Source organism: Staurois parvus, unplaced genomic scaffold (assembly GCF_062004578.1).
Source record: "Staurois parvus isolate SC_StPar_1 unplaced genomic scaffold, SC_StPar_1.0 ptg001677l, whole genome shotgun sequence".
NCBI lineage: Eukaryota > Metazoa > Chordata > Amphibia > Anura > Ranidae > Staurois > Staurois parvus.
Genome location: NW_028319473.1, coordinates 200,674 through 206,946, shown reverse-complemented (window position 1 = coordinate 206,946; position 6,273 = coordinate 200,674). Strand labels below are relative to the sequence as shown.

General features: G+C 44.7%; 1 pseudogene; it reads right to left on the bottom strand.

Moving 5' to 3' along the window:
- Positions 1-1,036: 1,036 nt before the first annotated feature.
- Positions 1,037-5,320, bottom strand: LOC149434782 (uncharacterized; annotated as a pseudogene).
- Between the last annotated feature and the right edge of the window lie 953 nt (positions 5,321-6,273).

The following is a 6,273-nucleotide window of genomic DNA, read 5'->3' as shown; positions in this document are numbered from 1 at the left end:
CTATGTACAGAGTGTAATAGAATTGTATTATGGTCATGTCCAGTGGTCGACCATGTTGGATTTCTAATCAAATTAGTCATGTTGGTTTAGATTTCTTCTTATGGATCCACTTGAACACTTTTTATTAGCTTTGAGTGCATTCCAGTTTGATGAGTTAGTGCATTCATTAATATAAAGGAGCTTTTTTATAATGATATCTTGTTGTTAGAATTACGTGGGCATTCTATGGTAGAACATTTTTTCTCCAATGCTATCACTGTGAGATATATTTAAGTGTTCCGAGTCTCTATATCTTGTAAATGAATTGTATTACATTAGTCAGTGGTCAGATTGTGTCGGACATGAAGATAATCTTCTTCTCTATAAATGTTTCAGTTCTTCATGCACACAGATGTAGTCGGTGTGGAGAGCTCATTAGTCGTTTTCGGCAGTGTTGGGGATACGGGACGTGTTATAAACCAATGCACCCCTTTGATCTACGATGTTCACAGCAAGATGAATGAACTCCGAAGCTCCGCAGTCATTATGTGTCTTGCGCGAAGCGTCCTGTCAATACTGAACTTTTCATTACAGCTTATTAATCTCTTCGTATTTTTTCAGGAACAAAGCGAGGCCGGCGAATAGCTGTGACTGTGAAGCAATTCTGAACTATTTCATTAAAATCTAGATGAGAGTAGAGCGGTGCACAGGTACAACGTATGATACAAGCTGCTTACTGCTAGATAGAGCGCATTCACAATAACCACATTTATTTGAAGTGGACCTGCCATTACAATCCACACTTCATATCAATCAATGAAGTCTATGCTGGTACTTTTTCCTTGAAATTGCCTTTTGTAACCTAATACTTGAGAAGGAATATGCATCTCCTGGTATGCAGAGATCAGAAATATAGTGGTCAATATTGGGATTTTGTTCTCAGCCAGATCCTGCTTAGTAGACTGGAAGAGATGTTACGGGTCCGCACAGTACAACCATGACCCGTGACATAATAGGATTAGCTTGTAGTGTGCATGGACTAAATTTCTTAATGATGTCACAGGTCTCTAGTTAATGGATAGGCTGCATTCTCAGTGATGTCACCGGTCTCCAGTGAATGGATAGGCTGCATTCTCAGTGATGTCACCGGTCTCTAGTGAATGGATAGGCTGCATTCTCAGTGATGTCACCGGTCTCCAGTGAATGGATAGGCTGCATTCTCAGTAATGTCACCGGTCTCCAGTGAATTGATAGGCTGCATTCTCAGTGATGTCACCGGTCTCCAGTAAATTGATAGGCTGCATTCTCAGTGATGTCACTGGTCTCCAATGAATTGATAGGCTGCATTCTCAGTAATGTCACCGGTCTCCAGTGAATTGATAGGCTGCATTCTCAGTGATGTCACCGGTCTCCAGTGAATGGATAGGCTGCATTCTCAGTGATGTCACCGGTCTCCAGTGAGTTGATAGGCTGCATTCTCATGAATGTCACAAGTCTCTAGTGAATGGATAGGCTGCATTCTCAGTGATGTCACCGGTCTCCAGTGAATTGATAGGCTGCATTCTCAGTGATGTCACCGGTCTCCAGTGAATGGATAGGCTGCATTCTCAGTGATGTCACCGGTCTCCAGTGAATGGATAGGCTGCATTCTCAGTGATGTCACCGGTCTCCAATGAATTGATAGGCTGCATTCTCAGTGATGTCACCGGTCTCCAGTGAATGGATAGGCTGCATTCTCAGTGATGTCACCAGTCTCCAGTGAGTTGATAGGCTGCATTCTCATGAATGTCACAAGTCTCTAGTGAATGGATAGGCTGCATTCTCAGTGATGTCACCGGTCTCCAGTGAATGGATAGGCTGCATTCTCAGTGATGTCACCGGTCTCCAGTGAATGGATAGGCTGCATTCTCAGTGATGTCACCGGTCTCCAGTGAATGGATAGGCTGCATTCTCAGTGATGTCACCGGTCTCCAGTGAATGGATAGGCTGAATTCTCAGTGATGTCACCGGTCTCCAATGAATTGATAGGCTGCATTCTCAGTGATGTCACCGGTCTCCAGTGAATGGATAGGCTGCATTCTCAGTGATGTCACCGGTCTCCAGTGAGTTGATAGGCTGCATTCTCATGAATGTCACAAGTCTCTAGTGAATGGATAGGCTGCATTCTCAGTGATGTCACTGGTCTCCAGTGACTTGATAGGCTGCATTCTCAGTGATGTCACCGGTCTCCAGTGAATGGATAGGCTGCATTCTCGGTGATGTCACTGGTCTCCAGTGAATGGATAGGCTGCATTCTCAGCAATGTCATTGATCTCTAGTGAATGGATAGGCTGCATTCTCAGTGATGTCACCGGTCTCTAGTGAATGGATAGGCTGCATTCTCAGTGATGTCACCGCTCTCTAGTGAATGGACAGGCTGCATTCTCAGTGATGTCACCGCTTTCTAGTGAATGGATAGGCTGCATTCTCAGTGATGTCACCGCTCTCTAGTGAATGGATAGGCTGCTTTCTCAGTGATGTCACCGCTCTCTAGTGAATGGATAGGCTGCATTCTCAGTGATGTCACCGGTCTCTAGTGAATGGATAGGCTGCATTCTCAGTGATGTCACCGCTCTCTAGTGAATGGATAGGCTGCATTCTCAGTGATGTCACCGGTCTCTAGTGAATGGATAGGCTGCATTTCATCTCTAGTAAACAGATAGACCTCTTATAGAATGAACATCCGTTACTCTGTATTTGAAGGTATCGGCCTCCACCCATAGCAGATTCCTGTTACATCTGGATTGCCCATATGGACTAATGTATACCTTTTATTATTTTCATTTTGAGCTTCTCCTCCTATGGCTCTCTGAACTGCAGATCACTCAACAAGCGTATCCATTATCCTTGTACACACCATCTTGTTTAGAGTGCCACCAAGGTTAACCGCAGTCTATTTAATTGCAGGAGATAATCGTCTGTCTATTTACCATGCAATATACGCCTTTGTATATGAATCATAATGGTAGTGATTACTTACAGACGCGGCACATAAGGTTGTCTTGTCCTAGTTTGATGAAATGTTCGGCGCATTAATCAGGAGAGGCTCAGAAGAGACAATTCTTATAACTAGGTTCTTTATCTCATAACCTAGCAACGCCATTCACGCGCTTCGCCAGGGAGCACAAACAGAACACTTGATACAATGTTTCATTAAGGTATACATGCGGAATGGAGAGTAAAGGAAGGGATTCAGAGGAGGGGAGGTATGGAAGCAAGGTGTCTCTACAACCCTCCCCAACTTTCTGGCTGGTTTCCCACAGCGACAGCACCCACGTGCGGTTTTCCGGATCCAGCCGCCGCGTGACACATCTCAGCGCCATGCTCTTTAAAAACCGTCTTCAGGCCCTGGGGGCTTTGCAAATTAAGTTTTGAGAAACAGGAAAATAGAAATTTGGAAAAGGGCTTGTCGCTTTCTTCCGAAAATAACACTTATTATGTAAATGTAAAAAAAAAAATAAAAAATTGTACAGGACATAGGCAGATACAGAGGATGTACGGAATGGAGCCGGGATAAATTATACTATACCAAATTGATTATAAATGCTAGGAGTGAGGGAGACATGTCTGCCCACCACAGGAATCCAGATGTGGCTGAACATGAGAGGGGGGCCAGATATATGTTGGAGACATAATGCGGAAATGTCTACTGAATGGATAGGATGCATTCTCATGGATGTCTCCGGTCTCCAGTGAATGGATAGGATGCATTCTCATGGATGTCTCCGGTCTCCAGTGAATGGAAAGGATGCATTCTCATGGATGTCTCCGGTCTCCAGTGAATGGATAGGATGCATTCTCATGGATGTCTCCGGTCTCCAGTGAATGGATAGGATGCATTCTCATGGATGTCTCCGGTCTCTAGTGAATAGATAGGCTGCATTCTCATGGATGTCTCCGGTCTCTAGTGAATAGATAGGCTGCATTCTCATGGATGTCTTCGGTCTCTAGTGAATGGATAGGCTGCATTCTCATGGATGTCTCCGGTCTCCAGTGAATGGATAGGCTGCATTCTCATGGATGTCTCCGGTCTCTAATGAATGGATAGGCTGCATCCTCATGGATGTCACTGGTCTCTAGTGAATGGATAGGCTGCATTCTCAGTGATGTCACTGCTCTCTAGTGAATGGATAGGCTGCATTCTCAGTGATGTCACCGCTCTCTAGTGAATGGATAGGCTGCATTCTCACTGATGTCACCGCTCTCTAGTGAATGGATAGGCTGCATTCTCAATGATGTCACCGCTCTCTAGTGAATGGATAGGCTGCATTCTCTGTGATGTCACCACTCTCCAGTAAATGGATAGGCTGCATTCTCAGTGATGTCATTGGTCTCTAGTGAATGGATAGGCTGCATCCTTATGGATGTCACCGGTCTCTAGTGAATGGATAGGCTGCATTCTCAGTGATGTCACTGGTCTCTAGTGAATGGATAGGCTGTATTCTCAGTGATGTCACTGGTCTCTAGTGAATGGATAGGCTGCATTCTCAGTGATGTCACCGGTCTCTAGTGAATGGATGGGCTGCATTCTCAGTGAAGTCACCGGTCTCTAGTGAATGGATAGGCTGCATTCTCAGTGATGTCACTTGTCTCTAGTGAATGGATAGGCTGCATTCTCAGTGATGTCACCGGTCTCTAGTGAATGGATAGGCTGCATTCTCAGTGATGTCAACGCTCTCTAGTGAATGGATAGGCTGCATTCTCAGTGATGTCAACGCTCTCTAGTGAATGGATAGGCTGCATTCTCTGTGATGTCTCCGGTTTCTAGTGAATGGATAGGCTGCATTCTCAGTGATGTCACTTGTCTCTAGTGAATGGATAGGCTGCATTCTCAGTGATGTCACCGGTCTCTAGTGAATGGATAGGCTGCATTCTCAGTGATGTCATCGGTCTCTAGTGAATGGATAGGCTGCATTCTCAGTGATGTCACCGGTCTCTAGTGAATGGATAGGCTGCATTCTCAGTGATGTCACTTGTCTCTAGTGAATGGATAGGCTGCATTCTCAGTGATGTCACCGGTCTCTAGTGAATGGATAGGCTGCATTCTCAGTGATGTCAACGCTCTCTAGTGAATGGATAGGCTGCATTCTCAGTGATGTCAACGCTCTCTAGTGAATGGATAGGCTGCATTCTCTGTGATGTCTCCGGTTTCTAGTGAATGGATAGGCTGCATTCTCAGTGATGTCAACGCTCTCTAGTGAATGGATAGGCTGCATTCTCTGTGATGTCTCCGGTTTCTAGTGAATGGATAGGCTGCATTCTCAGTGATGTCACCACTCTCTAGTGAATGGATAGGCTGCATTCTCGGTGATGTCACAGGTCTTTAGTGAATGGATAGGCTGCATTCTCCATGATGTCACTGATCTCTAGTGAATGGATGGGCTGCACTCTTCCTTCATCTTGTTGTTCTGAGCAAAGTGGATGGTTTAGATTAGACAGTACACAATGGGATCCGTCTGTTATCAGTAGAACATCCACTTTCCCTGTACACAGCATTTTGTTCTCCCCAGCGTAGTGCTGAATATTGTAGAATATTTGCTGTTGGTGTTGCTGGCCGGGTCAGCCTGGGACACGGAGTGAATACCAGCAGACATTTAGCTGGTGGTGTCCTCAGCGTTCTCTGACGTCTCGCAGCCTCCAGGTATCGCTCACAGCTTCACCGCTGCAGTTTTTTGAGTCAAACTAGAAGTAATTGGCTAATTAATGCTGCGGCATCTGCACCACGAATCTTTCAGGATCCATATAAAACTCTGTAGTAAGAGGAACCTGAGATGTATTCTGCAAGGAGTACAGTCATTAACGTGGGAACATCTTGGGTTTGGTATGAAGAACCTCGCTAAGCATTATTTGCCTCTGAAGTGGCCACGTAATATAAATCCAATGCAATATCATAAGGAACATAATTATGTCGTAACACTGATAAGAGACCAAAGTATATTGAGTTTTGCAGTTAATTTCCAGGGAGGTTAATACAATAATTCCTTCCCACTCCTCCTCCATGTACTTTATCGAGATCTCCAGTTCTTATTTGAAAAATAAATCTATCTAAGTCATTATTATGGGGAAACCCTGGCCATATGACACCATGAGCCCCAGGTTTTATAACAGGGTCTCCATCATAATCTCCCCTTATAACAGGGTCTCCATCATAATCTCCCCTTATAACAGGGTCTCCATCATAATCTCCCCTTATAACAGGGTCTCCATCATAATCTCCCCTTACCACAGGATCCCCTTCAGAATCTCCCCTTACAA